Source organism: Phaenicophaeus curvirostris, chromosome 8 (genome assembly GCF_032191515.1).
Source record: "Phaenicophaeus curvirostris isolate KB17595 chromosome 8, BPBGC_Pcur_1.0, whole genome shotgun sequence".
In the NCBI taxonomy this organism is placed as follows: domain Eukaryota; kingdom Metazoa; phylum Chordata; class Aves; order Cuculiformes; family Cuculidae; genus Phaenicophaeus; species Phaenicophaeus curvirostris.
In genome coordinates, this window is record NC_091399.1 from 30,588,349 (window position 1) to 30,610,019 (window position 21,671).

General features: G+C 40.9%; 1 long non-coding RNA gene across 1 annotated transcript in view; it reads left to right on the forward strand.

Moving 5' to 3' along the window:
• Positions 1–1,009: 1,009 nt before the first annotated feature.
• LOC138723536 (uncharacterized) overlaps positions 1,010–21,671 on the forward strand; it is a 42,748-nt gene continuing 22,086 nt past the window's right edge. Inside the window, exons 1-2 of the long non-coding RNA XR_011337888.1 lie at positions 1,010–1,057; positions 10,035–10,104. This is a non-coding gene — a long non-coding RNA (uncharacterized lncRNA). The remainder of the gene's footprint in view (positions 1,058–10,034; positions 10,105–21,671) is intronic.

Consider the following 21,671-nt stretch of genomic DNA (forward strand, 5'->3'; position numbering starts at 1 on the left):
AGTGTCAAAAAGATCAGAAGCTTGGGCATATACTGCATCTCATCACAATCCTGTTGACTTTGTGTCCCCTGGAGGTTTTCATTCCTCCAAGAGGTAGTGATTTTTGCTTTTGCCCCTTCTGCCACAAAAAATGACCACTCTAGAGTCAGCTTCTTCTCCAAACTAGTCATTCTGCTTTATGAAGTCCTAGAAACCTTGGCCAGAAAATGCCTGATCAATCAGCTAAAGTTTTCTCTAAATATAATTTGGTTTTCTATACCGTATCTACAGCAATGTGTCCACCCTCAGTTCTCTATTCATTGGCATCCTGTTATACTGGGAAAAGAAGTGAATGGAACACACTCTGATGGACTGAACTTCTTATTTTATTCTGTTAATAAAGTTGCAGATGAAAATGTGGGGAAACAATAGTGAAACATGTCCAAAATGTCAAACCATGGAGCAGAATAAGATGCTGAAATCCAGCTGTGAAATTCCACAATGGATGTCCTCTCAGAGATCTGCCAGAGAGGAGCTGAGCTGTACTACTTGCAGCTTCAAGTTAACTCTACACTGGAAGTTGGCACAAGGAGGAAAGTGTTCCTTTTGCTTGAACTTCTAGGATTTTCCCAGCAGGGACCAGTGGCCAGTAGCCAGGTTTCAAAGAGAACTATGACTGATGGGTGAATATGTAATGGGGAAAATATCTTGCTGCTTCCTCATGTTTAATTCCCGCTGCCTTTGCAGGCTGTATCCCAAAGCACTGCTGGGAATAAACAAGCGAGTTTCCTTTCTCGGACATCTTGATGCTTGTGGGATGGACAGTACAATGTGAAATCAGTTCACACTCATAAAGTGATGATTTGTCATTTTTACACAAAGATACATAGAGTTTCTCAAATAATCAGAATTAATAAAGACTTATTGTTAAATGGGGGAAAGTGTGCCTTTCAATGATCAGATCTACTGTGGGTGGAGACTGATATGTCCTATACAGTCCTCCTAATGTCACTTCTTTCATTCCTGTTGCAGCTAGCTCCACAATGAGGTCACTAACATCCTCCTTGCAGAACACCAGGTGGGTATTCACATAGTTTTTGCCAGTGGCAGAAAATCATGGAGACGGAAAGGATAATTTTGTTGCACTTTGCTTTTTATTTTATTTTTTTTTTGTATGGTTAAGACTACTGTCATGCTGGACAGTATTTTCTACACTGAGTTTTGGGAAAATCTACTCTGAATTTTAGGACTGGACACTTTAGGACCAAAAGGGCTGCTTGCAATAAACTGCTAAGTGCAGACTGCTTCTGACTTGGAAGAGTGCTTTTAGCATGTACTAGCATGGTGCCCATCCCACTGGAAAGCTTGTTCGTGTGCGTCTTCTACAGAGGATGGCATCACAAAGAATAAGGGAAATGTCTGAATAGCTGAAGAGTGGTAAAAGGAAGAACCCAGAAATACAGGCATCATGCAAATGAAAGCTTTGTTGATGTTCATCTACAATAGTTTGTCGGGTGTTTTATGAGGGCAGTTGATGGATTGGTTCTCTCTTGCAAAAAGGAACACAATTTGATGAATTCCCCCCAAATCATTGTATCTTCCATTGCTCAAGAAGAAATAACCCTATGAATAAGTGAAAAACTGTAACAGTGGCAGGAAGGATCAGTTAAGGGTTTCCCCACCACCACCATTCTGATTTCACTGTTTCTGCAGTGTTTATTTGCCCATGCAACTTCTTTTTAACCTTCAGATTCATTGAGTGCCAATGATTAGTTGTAAAGGAAAAAAATGTTAAGATGCCTAGATAGTGTTCTGCAGATGTTATCCATTGTGGGTGATTCTGTCCTGAGGTTAACTGCAAAATAATAAAACTCCCAACCTCAGAGAGAGCCAGAGAGCTCTTGGGAGTGGTAATGCAGTACAAAGCCTTTCACCCTGAGGTCATCAGGTCAAACCCATTTCAGATCAGGAGTAACCAGTAGTTATTACATGTCTGCTTTTGGATTCACGCAGAGTATTTGCAAAGTGTTGCTTTTATTAGTGCTATTGGAAGGCCGTTCATGAACCTATATTGCAAAACCTGCCGATCTATGTCATTCTTCTGAGACAACATGGGAATGAATACTTTATAAATATCTAGAAATATGGTCATATTTACAGCACAAAAATTGTCAGAGTTGTCATCGTTTGCCCTTTTGTGGGCTAGCATAGTAGAAAGATCAAAGATGCAATTGACCGCAATTAAGGACTTCATTCTTGTACCTCTAGATGTGGCCTCTGGGGTCAAACTCAGAACACTAATAGCTCCCACCACAAAGCTAAGTCATTCTTACTGGCTATTGCACTAGCAATGTTTATCATCAAGAAGCATCCAAGAATCTTAAATCGGTTCAAATGAAATTGTATGCAGATTGAAAAATTAAATGCAATAAATGGATTTAAAAAAGAAAAGCAAGAAATAGCAATTAAAAAAAGGGAAAAAAAGGAAAAGCTGAGAATGTAATCAAAACTTATCAGTCTCTGTAAGTCTGTTAGGGACAGTGCTGACGCCCCTCCTCCCTCCCCTCCACAAGAAACATAGCTGCAGGCAGTACATTAGACATGTGGAAGGAGTACTGCATGAAGTCAAAGAAAATCTAAGCTGCTTTTCCTCTGCCATAAATCATAGCGCGTGGGGTTTTTTTCCAAGGCAAGGTGAAAGATTGATTTTTGCACAGTGTAGGGCTGCATATATTAGCTTCTGATTTTCAAGGAAATGGCACCATTTCCGAATTACGTGACATGCATTATGCTGTCAGTTTCAACATGTGCAATAATACCTAAACCTATTCCATCCTGTAACCCTGTTCTCTACTCCTGTGCACCATCCCTTCTCCCTGACTGCTGCTTTTCAAGCAATTTCTGTTAAGCAGCTTTCCTTTTCGTTTTTCAACTGAAATTTGAAGCTGTGAAAGATATTAACTTGTCTGAGGCAGCAGATGAATGAAATCCACCCCCACTCCCACCACAGATTTAGGAGGCCAAATGCTTTGGCCTCAGAGTATATCCACACTATACAAAGCAACACTATATAGATGTACTCAGGATGGCACTGCATTCTAATAAGCAGTGTAATTGGATCAGACTAATTAATCCATCTAACTAAGCATGTCGACATTGCATCACAGCAAAATCTGGTTTAGGGGATTGTGCATTGCTCATTACCTACAGTAAAGAACGCAGAAGGATAAAGGAAAAAAATGAGTCTGGAAGAACAAAAAATAGAAAGGATTAACTGTAGAAATTAGGATGTGAGTTTTCAGAGAAAAAGGAGTGGGACTGGAAGAGCACAGAGGGCATGGAAATCCTAGGTTTCATTAAACCCTGAACAAGGCAGTCTATTGGGCTTTCTGCCATAAAACTTGTGGTGTTAATGGGCCGCACAGTACAATTCCATCTTTGGCAGCATTGCTGTGGGGGCCCAGAACTGTACCAATTTTGGTGGCTTTAAAACAATTTACACACTTAGGTTTGTAAGCTCTTCCTACTGCACATCTTGCACAAATATTAAGCACAAACTTTCATTTGTTATAACAGCAAAACAATGATGGAATTGCTTTCTAAAGTGATTTTCATTGGAAAGTAAATAGATACTGTCTTTCTCTATCCCAAGGATTAAAGTAATTCCCTTAAAGTCAGTGGTGCTGTAACAGTAGAGGGCTTGAGACTATGCCTAAACCACCTGCCTTTATTAATTACTATCATCTATTGCCTCTATGAGGATGGCCTCAAAAAGGCAAACTTTCTCTGTTGGGTAGATACTGATATGATTAATAGGAATCTCCAACCCAAGCAGTGAAATTTTCCTCCAAGTTAATTTAATCAATTTCATAAACTCCATTTTAAGACAAGCTCCACTTTTGCCCGTACTTTGCATGAGGCAACGGTTTGAAACATTCAGAGATTTTCAGGGAGTTTCATTCCAAGTTGGCTTTCTCTGAATCCAAATCAGACGGGAGCTGGCTGGGCCACAGAGATGGTATAAAAAGAATTGCTTAGTAGTAATAGATCCTAGCTGACCTGAAGTGAATTGGGGTTCTTTAGATCTAATTTTTTCTCTAGATTAGTGGATCAGTGTCTGCCACAACACTGGCAGAATCCAGTGTGCAGACACAGAGGGGGCTGGCATCCTACATTTAGTCTGAAATTTCTCCTCTCCTGCTTCCTGTCCCACCCAACCTGCAGCTCTGCTGAATAGGCTGTGTGCAAACTACCCCTTCTCCTAAGCTCTGTGAGCCAGTGCTGCCTCTGAAAACCCGACAGAATGAAGTGGATGTGCTTATATGTCCATTTTTGCTGCTCCAGGCTCAGTTTTGCCTTCCCTTCCTCCTTCTGCTGCTGAATAGCCAGTTGTTTAAAGACTTTTAAATGGTGAATTTAAAGAAACACAGACAAGGTAGAAATAAGATCAGGAGGTCACAGAGGTGAGGAGAATTAAACCCATCTGAGAATCAAAGAAATGTAAGCGCAGAGTAGATGCAGTCTGTGCTCTGGAGCAGTGACCCTGCCCTGTGAACTATCTGACACGAGGCTGCCCAAGATCACGCCACTTCAGCTGATTTCACTTCTTGACTCTTGGGTGTCTATGCTACGAAGACCTATTTTGTTATTGCAAATTACTCAACCGCTAGGTTCCCTGCTTTCTGAGAGAGGACTACTGTAAGCTCTAGTAGATGTGGGAAGCAAAATCTTTGTAAGACTTCCTTCTCTGTGGATCTTTACTGCATGAGGGGTTTTTTTGATTCGAACTGGATCTGCGCAGTGTGGCAATGGTTGTGTTTGGCTGTTGTGGTTTTGTTTTGTGTTTTTCCTTTGAGGCTTGGAAACGGCAATAAGCAACCCTTAGCAGGAAAACCTGATCTGTTTGGGTGAAAATCCCATGAAAACATTTCTGTTCACAGAAAAGGAGGGCTGAGTGCCTTAATTTGTGTTTCAGGTAATGGTGATTTTCATCTGAACTGAGAATTACACATTAAGAGATGACTAGTTACTGTGGTGGCTTTCTCCACAGTAGTAAATCCTCTTTAACCACCCATTGGATTAAACTCTAAACAAGGAGAGAATTTTAATTTAGGCAAACTGAAATCCACCAAGAAATTGAACTCATATTTTCTTTTGAAGCTTCATGAGATCTGCAGAAAGAAGTCCCTCTGAGCCCAACACAGAGAAGATATCATTAGAGAAATTAAAATTTGGAGGAGTTCCAGAATAAAACTACATTGCACGGAGACAGACTACAAATCTGCCATGTCTATTCAAAGGCTTGCCCCTTATGCCAGGACTCTTTAAAGGCAAAATATTAAGTTGAATGAAGGTTACTGCTGTTATTCCAGTTACGCATTGCTCTTCCCACTCTGATTACATTAATCTTGTTTCAGAAGGGGTTAGACAAATTAATTCTTGATATACCGTAAGAGAGGAAATCTTGTACTGTAGTCGAGGGCAGGGTGACCTGAAGAGTTTCTTCCCCCACCCATTAAACATGCTTTTTATGGTCAAAGGTAATTAAGTCTTGGGTAGATCCCAAAAATGCAAAAGTCAAGCAATCCCCCAGCTCCTCAGGTCGAGCCCTTGGAAGTCTTTTGTGGTTTATAAACAACAGAATTTTCTTCCCATTTGAAAGCTTTGTGAGATCGTATCTGTGATGGATTTCTCTGAGCAACCCAAGATCTCTACTACTAAATTTCTGCTCATGGATGGATACAGCTGGCATCTACTGAGTGTACTTCAGGACTGTAACCCAACTATTTTACAGATACAGGTGTCCTTTTCAAAGCTTACCAGTTATTTAAAAGACTTACTTGGCTGTAGACTTGAGTAGGCAATATTTATATCCGCTGTTGCTGTAGTTTATCTGGTAGTGACAGCTTCATTCCTCCTCACTGGACATGGGTATCCACCTGGTACTTTGCAAGGAAACTATCTGATACGGTCTGATTTCTGTCTGTGGGTGATCAGCTCTCTGTCTTTCTCCCTTTTCCCAAACAAATATATTTTCATATTTCGCCTCTGAGTTATTGTTTCTTTCCTCTACACTGATATTGAGAGACAGAACTTTTCAACTTGTAAGGATTTCCTTTTTCCCCCTCTCCCTCCCCACAAATACTTTGATAAATTGGACCAGTAACTATTCTCCTTTTAATTCTTAATATACCAGAAGTTCCCAGACTGTACAAGTGCTCTGGGAAATTATCATCTTTTTGGTTTCTGAGCAAATGGCAGCAGTGCTGCTGGGAGGATTATCATTTTACAGAGCAGCTTCCTTGGGGCTTTCCTGGTCCTCTGTCTGAAGGACAGGCTCATTAACAGAAGTGCTGTAGCCACGGATCTGCACATCTAAGGTCTCCAGCCTCAGCAGAGACCTCCAGGAATCTGGGCAGATTTCCATTGGAAGCTTGCCTTGGAATCAGTAAAATTTCATTTAACCTCTGCTGAGCCAAATGTAGCATATAAGGCTCAATGAAAAAAATTCACCAGCTTTCAATTTTCCCAAACAATTCTCTGGCCCATACTTTCTGTTTCCACTGCCTCCTTGCCCTTCATAGTAACATTAGCTATTGTAGACAACATCAGTAAACAAAAGGACAGTTAAACTATTAGCCAAAGGCCACTAACTATTGCAGTGAACGAAGGTAAATCAGAAATAACACTGAAAAAATTACAGCTCTAACAGCTTTTACCATGGTTGTCAGCTATCTGTTGTTGATTTACGTGTACTGCTTTTTAAAGTACGTATCAGCCCACACCAGTTTTCCTTTTGTGACTTCTAGGGCTTCTAGAGCTTATGGAATATGCTGTCTCTAAAATATGGCTACTACTTCGGGAGCTACCATCAGGGTCCTGTTTTTCTCAGCAACCTTAGCCAAACCAATGGAGCCACAAATATTAATAGTAGAAATGCATTTCTAGAAAGCTGGAAAAGTTATGAGGAAGAGCAATGTCAGTCTGAATTTAGAAAGCATGCTTTACAAAGGGAAGAGAAAGTGTTAGCTCTTCTCTGAAATGTTTTCCCAAAACAGATAAATTGATCTATAATCTATCGAAACTTTCTATTTTATTACTGCATGGAGTAACTGCTTTATTCCGTAACAACAACAGCAACAAAACCCCTTGCTAGATCCCACGACTGGAAGATGTGGTTTGTCTAAAAACTCAGTCTAAAAATAAATGCAGAACTTCAATTCTGCAGGTAACTGCAGAACTGGAGTAATGTACTTGAAAACATTGGGAATTGGCTCTAATTTGCTGGCTGGTTGTCAGGATTTGTTATCTTGCAACGTTTGCTTTCAAGCTCAGAAAGAAATTGTAATCACAGTGCAAGAATTCTTGAGTGACACTGGATTTTTATTTGCCTGCTGCTTTGTAGACGGGGCAGATTAGAACAGTTTCTTCTGCATTAAAGATTTAAAGTCTGTGAAATGTTTGCAGTACCCATGTTATGCAAGCTATTTCATGCTTACATATGCCAAAGCCCCGGGGAAATTCAGTCCTAACATTTCCTTACCTATTTACTTAGAGGAACACCATGATCACGCCAAGAGAGGTTTACAGGAATAAAATAATAAAGAAGGTACAATACATAAAAAGAAACTGTAATTAATTTTCCGTTAAGTTTAACTGAATAAAAGCAGAGAATAATTTTATTTTTACCAGTAGACATTTTACAAATAGACTTAAAATATTTCTCTTTAGATTTGTGGCTCCAGCAGCTGTGACTGAAACTAGCAATCAGCAAAGCCCCTTGTTTTTATTGGAGCTGAAGTGGCTTGTTGAAAATGGATTGGATTACGGGGATCAATCAGCAGCAGGCTGAGGATGCAGAGGGAACTGTGCCAATGCAGCGGGCTGCCAGGAGCAGCGAAAATCCTTGGGCTAGTGGCAAGTCCTAATGTACTGGAAAATCCATTGTTTTAAAAGAGTTTTGGATATAGGAACTAGATCGAGTTGCGGAAGAATGCAAAAATAACATTAATTATGTCCCAAGTTCCTTTTGTTCCTTCGCACATGACTGAAAGGAAAACAAACGCCATGGAGATCCTGCCCAACTGTATGTCTAGCCAGTGCCAGGAGATGATCAGAAATAGGACAGATGCTAAAGCATGATCTTCCCTGAGTCATAATTTAGGAAACGGAACATTTCTGAATTTCAAAAGCAGTCATAGAAATTTGAAAGATGCCATATGGTTCTGTCCTGTGCAGTTCTGGATTCTCCCAGAATGGTGATGATTGCTGTTGCTTTCCATTAAAATAGAGTTGAATAATCTTGTCATTGTTCTGGACGTGGTCAGTTCTGAAAGTATTAAGCCCTGGTTAATGTCAAGATGAGCTGACACCCTTTTGTGTCCCTAGTTACACAGAAGATTCATTACACAACTTGCTGGGAATATTACTGAACAGACTAAAAACAGAGTAATTAATAACTGCTGTGTTCAACTCATTCAGACTTCAGTGATGGTGCTTTACTTGTCATTTGTGAATTCGCCCTCTCATTGAGTTGGAGATGCCTCATAGCCACTTGAAGTCTGAAACCTGTTCCAAAAGAGACCGCAGATGGCACAGAGATGGTCATGAATCCTGCCTGGCTTTGTTGACACAGGAATCAGAGTTTCTAGATGAAAGACAGGCATTTGCTCATCTGTGCTCACGAATATTTGGGAATATTGACCTCCAGCTGGATGCTGAATAGAACAGTAGTTCCCATTTCCAAGAAATGTTTGCAGCTTGCAGCTTGTTCTCTTGAACTCGAGTCACATGGCAAGGCAACACAGATGTGTTCCTCAAATATCACTGTTATTAAAACCAGGTAGCTCTGGTAGAAGCACAGACAAGGAATGGATCTATCTGATGACAACATCTATTCCTGTGTCAGTGGCGGGATATGGTTCTCATGAGACTGTGTGTCAGATATTAAACTGACACTGTGCTTGAACTTAGCCAAACCTCTGGCATGAAAGGGTTAGAAAATCCACTTCATGAGCAGAGTTTATAACAATAATAAAAGTTCTCCAAACCTAGGAGCCTAATGAAAATCCACAAAACAGTCCAAGAAAAGCTGAACAGTGGAAAAAGTGAGGCATTTTGATACTCTCCCTCTTTCTGTGTTGGGCTTAGGTACCCTTTGTGGGACTGACTATTAGGTGTTGAAGAGCTGCAGTTCCCCTCGGAGGAATATTCTTCTCATCTCCTTGCAAGAGGCCAAATTTTATGTTGTAACATCAGGCAAAAAAGAGGTTTGTTAATTCTGATTTGAAATAGCAAATTGTCTGTTCAGGACAAATGGGAGTATTTCATTCTGAGGAAATCAACCTGTCTGATTTCAATGTTGTATCTTAAAGTCTTATGGAATATGGTGGAATAAAAGATTTTCAGAATGTCAAAGCAGCATGGTACTTTGAAAGGAAGATGTGAAATGTTTCTTTCTGAAATTTGAAGTTTTCTGAACATATCCCTCTCTAGAATAAAGTGTCAGCAAAATGGAAGACCGTTTTTCCATTTTTCTTTATTTTTTCCACCACTTTTCTCTATTGCTTGTTACTCTGTATTTAGGCCATTGATGTTAGAACATTTGGGAAAGGAATGTCTGTTTCTAGTTGCTCAGTGGAATGCCTGAAACACTTTCTAACATTTTTGGACAGTACAATAACATAATGAAGTTCAGAGATCTTGGGACATAAGGTTTAAAGTGGAGGGGATTATTTCTGTTTCATATAATGTCAGTTTTCCAAGACTATGATATCAGTGTTTCTCCCAAAGTGTAAAATAGTAAAGTAGTGAAAAGGTAAGAGGGCTTAAAAATCTCTGCTACCTGAGCTGGTAAAAGTGCCAACTTGTTATCCGTATTAAGGAGTCAGGAATTCAAAGCATATTCTATTTTAGGAACTGAGTGAGCTATCTGTAAGTTTGCATGAGAGCTGCCAAACCCTGTTTGCATCTACTGATGCCAAAGCATCAAACTTTTCGAAAGCTGTAACTGGTGTATGTGGATTTCATCAGTTAATGTTCCCTGTGCGTTTCAGGCCTGAACAGCTGAACAGCAGAGCGATTTATCCATCCTTCTGCAAGAGTCTGTGAACATGTAAAATGCATGTACGTATTTTAATTTTAGAAACAAATCCCACTTTATGTTGAAAGATTTAATTTGTGCAGCAAGGCTTTGAATGGAAACATAGATTGCCTATGTGTGGTTGGACTGATAGCATTTTAAGTGACTCTCCAATGGCTCCCATGACGTCCTCTTAAACAATCAGAGGCAGAATAAATGGGTGATTTAGATGAAGCAGCTTCTTGGTGGAGAAATAGATCAATAGAATTTAATGGAAAAAGTCACTAATTTTTACTCTAGAGTAAACACTGATGATGTGACTAGGAACTGAGTAGTTCCTAGGTTGGATTCTCACGGATCTGACATGTTCATGTACAAAATATTATTTACCTTTGCTCTGACAAGGATCTTCCTTTCTACATTTCCCCTATCTCTCCAAGGAATCAGGTTTGGCAAGCAGGCATCTACCTAACTTGCATTTCATATTTATCTTGCTCCAAAGCAAGATTCAACTTTGTTTACCATAGCAAATTGATAAAACATATTTACCAGTGCCTTTGCCAAAGAATAAAGACTCTGGCGATTTCATGATGGTGGAGGCTGTGTGATAATTAAGGGTCTGACCACCTTTTTCCGCATTTTTCCCTAGGCAATGGAACCCTCTGAGTTTTCAAAGAGAATGAAAATAAACAGAATGCAACTATGCCTATGTCTTTGCACTGATCTCTACTCAGTCCTCTTACAATTTATCTTGCCAGCTCACCAGAGCTCCTGATGCTTTCCCCTTTATCTACACTGGCTCTGGGGATTTTCTGGGCTGTTTGTTAAGTCACATCACGTGGCCACATGGACTGCCCACATTATGCCAGAAAGATGTAAATGCCTCATGCTGTTGTGTGGACAGCAATATTCTTTGCAAGTACTTCCAACACTAAAACAGCAACAACACAGGTGAAGTATAAATGGCCTCAGCTGGCTGCCTGTGCCTGTGCCAACCCTGGCTTTTACCTCTGCACAGTTGTGCTGGTGCGCTTGGGGCTTCACCGAGCCTGAGACTCCTTCACCCACCTCCCATGCTCTGCCCAGCACCGATAAGGCAGTGACTTTGACCTCCTTCCTGCAGCAAAACTGCATGTCAGATAGGAGGAGATCTTTGTGTCTCAAAGGACATGATGCTGTGTTTCTTGCGACAGTTGCTAGAGGGGAGAACAGTCTCTGCTGTTTGACCATTGGGATTTGTAATTGTATCAGACAATCCATTTGTGGTTTTAGGAGTCCAGCCTAGCATGAATTTGGCTGCTAAATTGCTGTAGAAGCCACAAACAAGCATGTGGGGAATCTGCACATTGCTCTGGATCTGGGTGATATTCCCTTATCTGTGGGGAACTCAGAGACCCTGTGTCCTTAGCAGGATTTGAGACATGAAAGGCTGAAACATGAGAAAAATAGATTGTTTGTGTCTGTCCTGCAAGGCTGAAAGAGGGCTCAAGATAGCTGAAAAACATGCTCAGCTGTGATCTGTGCGCTCTCTGCTGCACTGTGAACGCTGCTCTGGCTGCAGCACGGGTTCAAAGCAGCCACAGCTGTGTGAAAGCTGCTGCTTCTGGGCTGTCTTCTGCTTTGAGCCTAAGGACGTTCAGGTGTTTTCTAGAGAGCTTCGCATCTCAGGCTGCATCCTCAGCTCACGGTTGGTGAGAACTGTTTTGAGCCTGTGTTTGCAGAATCTGGATGCACCTCTATGTGTGTCACATGGAGGGTGTGGAAAAGTTTTGATATTTCTATGTGGGGAAACCTGTTGTGTTCATCAGGGCTACCCTGGACAGTTTTGATATTAAGAGAAAGCTGAGATCCCCCCAGCCTACTGGAGCCCTTGGGAGTGCAGTCCGAGGCACTGCATACCAATAATTGTTGTGAAGGCCAATGCAGAAAGCCAGAGCTGATAATAGAAGCTGGAAAATGGCATTGCAGCACAGAAGAGTTGTGAGGGAGAGGGGTGACTTATGAAGTCAGTAATGAAGTGCCCAGATCTCTCCAGGCATCATGGCCATATGTATAGCCAGACATCAACTTGCAGCTAAGCAGAAGCTGGTAAACTGCTTCCATTTTATGGCATGAATATCAAGCTGATGGCACAAAGAAGGCATAAAACTAGATTTGATTAAAGGCTCAGCCCTTTTCTATTTTTTTTCCCTTGAAAAATTAAAGGCATTGAGTTAATAAGGTCAGTGTAGGGATGGTCAGTAAGAAGTTGAGGATTTGAGCAGTTCAGTTTGTAGTCCTGTTCTGAAGGGAGCATCTCCAACAGGAATAACAAGACTTTGGTTGCTGTTCCCTGCAAATGAGCTGTGCTGGCTCTTTTTCACTCAGCAGCCGAGGAACCTCTGAGGTTCCAGGATTTTACATTATAAGATGTATGTTTTAACTGCATGCTCCTATAAAGCACAAACCTGGCTGGAAAGAAAAACATTGAAATCTATTATTTGTTTTGTTAATTGATTCAGACGGCCAGCAGAGAACTCATGTATGGGGAGAACCAATCTAAATCACTTTTACGAGCAGAGATAGTCGGTAGGGAATTTTGGTTTTACTGTGCTGCAGTTGGATATTTGGTATCAGGCTTCCTAAGTGGACTTAATCTCGAGATTATAGTTCTCTATGGAGCCATTGGGGTCACTTTGTAATTACCCAGCTTTCCACACTTTAGCTGATGAGAAGGACGTGTATGGGAACAGAATTCTTGTACTCATTCCATTATAGGAGGGACCTTTCCAGAAATGAAGGAGGTGCCAGTTTGCAAGGACTGGGGTGAGGAAGAAAGACCAAAGCACACACATCCGTGTATTTTTAGAAGCCATGATAAATAACCCTGGGAACAGTATATATGCACTCTGAATTTATTTTTGTTGTGGATTTATCACTGTGCTCTGGTCGAATTAATTACAACTGTGACTTCCCTGTTTAAAACCATCACTGCTAAGCCATGAGCAGAAGGGCTAGAGTAGATAGCAAGTTTTTAGCTAACTGTGATCAGCTAGCCTCAACATTTATCCTTGGGAAAGGGTACCAGCAAGTTAGACTGTATCCAGAAGGAACATCTAGACACTACTTTTGCAAGCTAGGATTATTTCCATGGCTTAGAAACTTTCATGCTTTTTTAAAGTAGTCTTTAGAAAAACAAACAAACAAAAACCCCTAAACCCAGAGAACCAAAATACAAACCTGAAATAGCAGTGGAAAAATCAAAGTAGAGTTTGGATCATGGTTTCAAATAAAACGTGCAGACAATACTGAAGTTCAGTGACATAGGCAGAAGTTAACAGAATATAAACTCTTTTAGCTCCACAAGTCAGGTGGAAACTGTATTTGGAGTAATTTTAAGGATCTAATTCTCTAAATACTCAGGCTTCCTTTCCTTTTCTTTTCTTGGGTCCCATGATGTCTGTGAATGTGAAAATGGTTAGGAAGACTGTAAGAGGTACCACTAGTGACCTTAGAATTGCTTTCACATGGACCAAAATAGACCAAGGAGAAGAACTAAACAAACATGCCCTTCCCAGAAGCAGGGAGGCCTCTTCTTGATCTTTAACTGCAGCTCTCCATGTTTTATTACTAGTGCACATGGGCATTGTACAACTTAACTGTCTGGGAGTTGAATTGGATGAGGATAGAAGGACAGGAACTGAAGGTGGAGGGTGATCCATTAGCCTGCTTCTGCCCTGTATCATTCACTTGACTGTATACACTTAGTTCTCAAGAACAGACATCTTAAAAAGAGGTTGGACACATTAGCAGAGAAGTTCAGCACAGATTGTTAAATGTGATTTTTGCAAAGGCAACTCTTGCCTAAGACCATGAACTGCTGCTTACTGAGAGCTTGAAGGAGTCATTCTTTGCACACTGGCTACTGGCCACTCTAAAAGGCAGCGTGCTGGACCAGAGGACCTCTTGTCACTCAATATAGCTGCTTGTGCCCACTGTATTTGGCCTTCATAAGATTTAATGGCAGACTTAGGAGGCTGATCTTTTGAGGAAGACAGCATGTATGAGTATGTTGCTGCTTGTTGAACAGGATGTTTGTGTCAGGAAGAAGAAAAATATATTCTCAATTAATTTCATTGTTATGCTTTCTAAGTGGAAGTTTTCTGTTCTTGACTGAATATTTTCAAATTAAATTTGTCTGAGTTGAATATTAGAAAAATTAATATGGAAGAAAATTGATGTCTGAGATGGACTAGATACGTTTTTCATTGTGAACCTTTGCAACAAAATAAAAAAGCAGGCAGCACTCTTCTTTGTGTGTATGTAATATTTAGGTAGCATATTTAATATATTCATAACTATTTTCATAGAAGTTTATCTCTTAATACATGTTAAAACATATTACATGTGTTCAAAATGTCTGTATTTATATGGTTGGGTAAATCAAAATGTCAACTGCATGGTTTAGTCCTGTGTAAAAGTGCCCTCGAAACAGATAGACCTTCAGGCCATGCAAGTGAATGCAACTTCATGGCTTTCTCTGATTTTATACTTCAGGTGTTACTATGCTTCTGATAATGATCTGTATTTTTGGAGTGAGAGTTGCTGAGCTTTATCATTATTGGTGACTCTGAAGTTTATGCAACTGTGGAATTGCCAAAAAACTAAAATCAGCATTGCTGAAATGTAATTTCATAATCCAAGTCAACATACCTCTTTCACGAGGTATGTTGACTCACATGAAAGGCAAACCATACTCAGTTTCTCCCAGGAGACTGAAACAGTAAAAAATAACCAAAGGAGATAGAAGTTCCCTCTGCAAGTTTTCAGAGGTGCGGGGTCAATTTGGTGTGTAAATGGCATATTCCCATTGAGTTGTGGAGAAGAGCTCCACAGAGGGCTATTAAACTTTCAGGTTAAAATGCAGCCTCTCCAGAAAATCTCTAAACGAAGAACTGAGAGGCAATGCAAATGGAAGGATTACTCAGTACTTTCCCTATTACATACTTCCCTAAACATCCACTGCTGAATACTGCCAGATGGATCTTTCGCTTGGACTTTTGGTTTGACCCAGTATGGTTGTCTCTGTGTTCTACTGTGATCTATGAAAAGCAAGATTACAAGTGAGGTAGTGTTTTTACTAAACAGTTTTTGGAATAGCAAGCCTGTCAGCAATTTTTAGAGCAACATTTTTAAAGAAACCTTTTGAGTTTTGTTCTGTTTTGGAAGAAAATTAGTCCCTAGGTCAGTCTATGAGGTCACTTAATCACTCAGCACTTCGATGCAGATAGCCTTCCACTAGCAGAAAGCTGGCTATTTGTTCATGTTTCACACCTCTTTAATTACCCACCTGTGTTCCTTTTATTATCAAAACTTGAATAGAATCGCTCATAAAACAGAGGCTGAAAGGAAATTGCTGGTTTGCTCAGATTGCATCAGCAGTGTAAAATGGAGTGATTTAATATCTGGACACTGTGCCCCTTTAATTTTCATTTTCATTTTCCTTTCTTCCTTCCATTATACTACAAATCCTTCCCACACAACACCTATGATACCCTAAGCAGCACATGCCTATTAGGAAAAGGGAAACACGGTTTTACAGTTGTGTACCTTTTTTTTCCTCGTCTAAAACACAGATTTCACACACACAGTCCGATGAATTGCTGGAAGAATAGTATTAGGTCTCCACAGATACAAGGAACTCCTAATATATCCATCTAAAGTCTGAACAAACCAAGAGCTTGCGCTGGGTGGTGTGTAGAGTGTGCAGTCTATCCTGGTAACAAGTGGCTTCATTCTTACTGGTTTGTTTCTAGAAGCAGAAGACTTTGTGAAATATGTAGAGTTTTTAACCAGTATGGTTAAGGTATCTGTAACCTGGGTGTGTGAATGCATGCAATCCAATCCTATATGGCTTCTTACATTACAAAACCAGCTGCAGTTTTATAACACGGGTATGCAGGACTGGAATGATGGATGTTTTCCCACTGTGCATCTTCTACACAGTTCGAGGGATTCGAATTCTTGCCTTCCCTGATATAGACTTTATGTTCCTTTAACTCATCGTGTTTTTGACTTACTGGAACTGGCACTGGCCAGTTTGGTATCTTCACTAAGGGGAAACCTCTGACATTACAGAGAACTTATCTCATGATCTAAGTTTGTGTTAGTTCAAACCAGGTTGTGCCATGAACATCACTTCCAATGACATCCTATCAATTTGTGTTTCAAGGGTGGCACACTAACGTGAATTTTCCAATGGTTAAGGTGGAAATTAAATCTTTCTATGAGTGATTTGCCTCTACCCAATGACCTCTGTTCAAGAAACACATCAGAAAGAAATTTTGTAGTCTTCCACATCTGTATTTCCACATCATGTATTTCATGTCATGTATGGAGAAACAAACAGGACAGGCTCATAAGTTTCTTTTTCTTGTAAAACCAATCTAAAAGTAAATCCTTCTGACATTTTTGTTGGATTTGCCTTTACCTAGCTTCCCTGTTTTAGTTATTCCATGTTTGGGAGCGCAGTCAGTGATGCCTTCTTGTTTCTTGACCTTTGTTTTCATGAAGGTGATTTCCTAGTTCTGATGAGAGCTGTATGTTGACTGCACACTTGACCCATGTCACCCAGACCCCTTTATCGTGCTGTTCCCCTACTTCACACCAGAATGTTGCCTTCATTCCTATTTTCCCCACGAGCTCCATGTCCTACCTTTCACACCTCTTCCAAATAGAAGAACATACAACGTTCTGTTTTAGAGATGTAAAAATGTCTCCTCTTCAGTATTTCTTAATCCATGCCTCTGCCAAACATAGTGTAGTAGAAACAGAGGCATGATCTCACCATCTCTGTCTATGACAGAACAACAACTCTTACCTTCAGGGTATAAGAGCTGTTCATGAATCTTGCTCTGGATGTCAAATCAGGGTCAGCTTCAATGCCAAGTAGTTCTTCCTGCTATGGCTCCTCCAACAATAGGCTTTGAAAACATTTCCCCCAGAGGGACAAGAAATGGGAGCTTTTCTTCAAGGAAAAAGAAAAAAAAAAAAGGAAAGACAAACAAACCATGCTCTACTGCCACAGTAATTTATGAGTTTGAAACTAGTCTGTGGCAGTGACCTTAGGCTTTTGCCTAGTTTGCTCTTTGCTTCTGTTCTCCTTGTCCAGGATGTTGCATCTGGTGGGTGGGTCAGGAAGGGAACACAGAAGTTCAGGCTGTGCCTCCACTACAAGAAAACATCGTGTTCCTCTTTGGGGTTCACTGTCATGAGGCACCTGGCCTCGGGTGAAAACCTAGTGGAGACAAGTTCGTTGCGTGAACAAGTGTGAGCAGGCCACAGGGAGAAGCCAACATTTACCTCTCACCACATACTTTTACGATTGCCACTCTATCTTCACTGGCTTTGTCATTTTACTTCCCAACTTCCCATGCTGGTAAACTCAAATAGATACATGTCTCCTCTTTCAGTGGAAAAAACCCAAACCCTCTGTGGCTTTGGAAGAACACTTGTGTAACACAAATCCTTACAATTCTGCCTTTCGCTGTTACTTTTGCTATTGGTAAAGCCAGTGCTTTTTTTTTCTCAGATGAAGGTCTCACAAAATCATTTGAGGTACAACTGAAGATCCCAAACCATCAAGTGTTTCCCACCGCGATGATATAAATTCCAATTTGCATCTGTCCAGGTGGCAGCTCTCTTAACTCTCCTTTCAGGTACAGGAGTGAAGGGGCAAAAGCCAGAGCACTGTGTCTGGCACACTGCAAAGGGCAAAGCTCTGGTAATGGAGGCTAGAGATAAGAATCTGACTCTCTGCAGATTTTGGCAGCTTTGTGTCTTTTACCCGTGCAGAGCAAAGGAAGAAAATCACAAAGGGGACACGCAGCAACAGGGAAAAACTGTTTTCTCTTTCAGATTCTTTTTGTTCTATTCTACTTGTCCATTTCAACCTCCCACTTTCATGAAACAAAAATGACGGAATCAGATAAGAAGTGAATTCAATTAAGGCTGATTCTTTCTTCCCCTTAAAGAGGAATCCAGGAAGCTCTCCACAGCCTTATTTCTCTCTTTGAAGTGTTGACTTATCATCCTCCTCCCGTTAAAATATAATGGGCTAGCAGTGGGTGTGCTGGGATTTGACACCCAGTGGGGAACTGCACCTAATCCTACATGATCACCTGATCTGGTTTGGCTTATTTTTGCAAGTTGCTGACCCCATATTCACCATTCAAAACAGAAGAGGGGGAGGACCAGAGAATTATTGTGGAGGACTTAGCCCAAACCAGCTGGTCTCTGCATAAGTGTCACAGTAGAGGGTTTTAAACATGACCACTTAAACAGATGCCTGCAGTTCTTCCATGAGGAGGAGAGAGGGAGGGAGGATTTTATCGGGTGTCTGGGCTCATTTGGTCGCACGATGCTACAGTTATTGCCTTTATCTTCCCAGGACAGCGGGTTGCAGTGACTCACCAGTCACTTTGTGGAGTGGAAGCAGCTTAAGGATCATGGCAACAAACAAATAAGGAAGGGAGCCAGTGAGACAGAAGACGTCTGCTCTCACACCACCAGCCTTATCTCTCTCACTGGGCTGCATGTACAGTGCCTTGGATCCGGCCATGTGAGCCCTGTAGGTAGCAGAGATTTGGCAGAGCTACCATGAGGCTGGGGGTGTGGGAGGGAAGGGTATGGAGTGAAGATGGGCTTTGTGCTTTCACGGATAGTGGAAGTCACAAGTTTGTAGCTTCATTAGGAGAAAGACAGCTGTTACTGTCTCTAGAAGCCTTCCTATTTCCCAAAAGAGAGTGTCATTAATAATCTTGTGTTATTGTTTTTCCACCTGTGCTATGAACAACACCTGAGCAGCGATTCACCTTCAGTTTCAGACTTCTCTTTCATCACCAGCAGAAAGGCAACATCAACTGGGGTTGTCACTATGCCTGGGTGCACTCTGCATGGCAAAACTAAACATATCACAGTGCTCACAAAGGACAGTCCTACAAGGGCTTCCTGCAGAAGGAAAGGCCTCTCCTCTTTTTCACCTGCTGTGTGGTGGGCAATATGTTTTAAGGCCCCAACTAGGGGAACAAAACTCAAATATTACACAGGAGATAATCTGCATAGGAAGACATCTGCTTCACTCATCCTGACCTGCTGGCTGCCTTGTCACATCATCCAGACACTTGTTCTGGATGCTGTTTGAGTACAAGGCTAAGACAGGGCTGGGACTTAAATTGTTCCCTGGAAGGGTGGGAATAAGAATAAGAAGATATGACGATTTTTGGAGCTATGGCTGTTTTCGCCTCTTGCCTCTCCTCCTGCTTTTGCTTAGTTTTGCTGGCCTAGCTCTGCATGTTTGGGAACATTTTTTTCAGTTAAAATGGAATTAATTCATCTGAGCTGTAGATTAATAACTCCAGTCATTGCAGTCACTTGTCACTACTTGTTCGTAGCTGGTGAAAGGAAGGGCAGAGGCAGGTAATTGCAGGCACTTGGCATACCTGGGTTTTTCCCAGGTCTGTTTCTTCTCTCTTCTTTTCTCTCTTTGTCCAGTCAAACCCAAGGATGTGCTGTTCACTCAACATGGCCTCAATTTTATGATTATAAAAACAGCAGCGAGCAGAACATTTCCAAGAAGAGCACAGTCCCGTGCACGCCTGTCTCATATGTAAGATAATCTGTAATGATTTTGGCTTCTGACAGTGGCTGTCTGCAGTTGCTGAGATCAAAGTCCATAAAGCAACTGTACCTAAGTACATGAGACTGACTGGTAAGTAACACCAACACCTCATGAAAATCAAAGTAAATTTTTCTTCATTTTATTTGCAGTACTTTTTATATCAAAGTTAAACTAAGAAAACCAGAAGATAAAATGTAATGTATACTTCATGCTAGATGATAAGACTTGGTCAAAAAATGTAACTGAATTGAGGGAAGAAATTCCAACTGGTTCTAGCTAGCACAATCAAGATGCACCAGCTTCCCTTGCCAGCCATAAAGAAGGCATGGCTAACATTTGTGCTGGGCTGCCTCTGGCTCCCCAACAGCAATGACCTGGTATCTCACACACTTCTGTTAAAAGGGGACAGCTTTTCATAGCAGTCCAGAACAAGGCATGAACTCATATCTCTTGACATTGGGATGACTATATTTCAGGTGTATTTTGGCTCTGTGTCTGGGTTTTATTGCCACTGCTCACCTCACTGTCTGGAACATAGCATCCCAAGCTCCTCTATACCTTTCTTTTAACCAAAACTAAGAAGAACTCAAGTCCAAGAACAGTAATGCAGGCATATTGGCAGCCAGAGCTGAGCTAGAAAATCAGATCCAAACACCATTTCTGTTAGGTTGACTTTTGTTATTTTTATCTCTCTGACTGTTTTTAGGGAAGTGCTTGCCACCTACAGGTTGTTTCTTGATTGTTTATTAGTTGCGTTTTCTCCCTAATTAGTTGATTAAAGGTTTCTAAATGGAAGCCTGACTACAAGTGGCCATGAAATTCCATAACAAGTTTTTACCAAGTAACCACTTATGCGAAAGTGTTTAAAGCTTTCAGGAATTATTAATTTTTACATAAGTTACAGTGGATTTTCTAATAACTTCAGTTGTCATGACATGACGAATAAAAGGAAACTGAAATCTTAAAGTGAGTAAATCTGTTATGGACTGAAATCAGTAATTTTTTGTTGTTGTTGTTGAGTCCTGGTCCGGCTACAGAGAAATATTAATTCTATTTGGTTTGGGTATTTTTGAGTCTGCATAGTCTTCAGAGTAAGAGTGTAGGTTCAGTTCTGGATTTGAAAAGAAATAACAGTTCAAATCAGTTTTCAATTTGGGTTTGGGCTTGAATCAAAGCTGTCAAGTCTATTCACAGGATGGTTAAAACTGTTCCAACAGCTCTGGCCATGAGGAAGCTAAGGCAAACCCAGAGGACATGCAGATCTGGACAAGTACTTTTGTTGTTAGCTAAATTTTTCTGTTAACTATATGTTCACACAGACCAAAACCCCATTGTTTCAGACAGGGCAAGAAACAGGTAGTGAGAAATTACCCTGGCCTCTAAAACCTTCCGGTCTATTGTCACAAAGCTGGTACAAGATGAGAAAAAAGGAGTGATATCTTCTTTCTCAGATGAGGAAATGAGGCATGGAGAGGTGAAGTGATTTTGCAAAGACAGTGCAGGAAGGCTGTAGCAGAGCTGGGAGGTGCACCCGAGTGCTGCGAGCCCCTTGCCGCAACCACAGGCTGTCTTTCCTGCCTCACCCTCCACGTCTGCTTGGATGGCTTGTACAGCACCCGTTCAGATCTCTATAAAACAAGACAGAACAGTGACCCAAGCAGATAGGGAAAGAGGGGAGAAAGAAAGCCCGTTTATTTTTCTTTCTGCTACTTTATCTCACTTCAATGGGAGCAGTTGAAAATGTCGAGGATAAATGAAAACAACTGTTGGGCATCAGTCCAAGTGGTTAACAAAGAACCCCAAACCCTTTTAAGTCCTACAACTAAAAGGTGCTGGCACAAAAAGAATAGCATTTTTCTTTGTAGAAATCATTTGTTGAACTCTCTAGTTCTGATTACAACTCTTTGCCTTTTCCCCCTTCACTTCCCCTCTTCTTTAAAAACAAATCACATG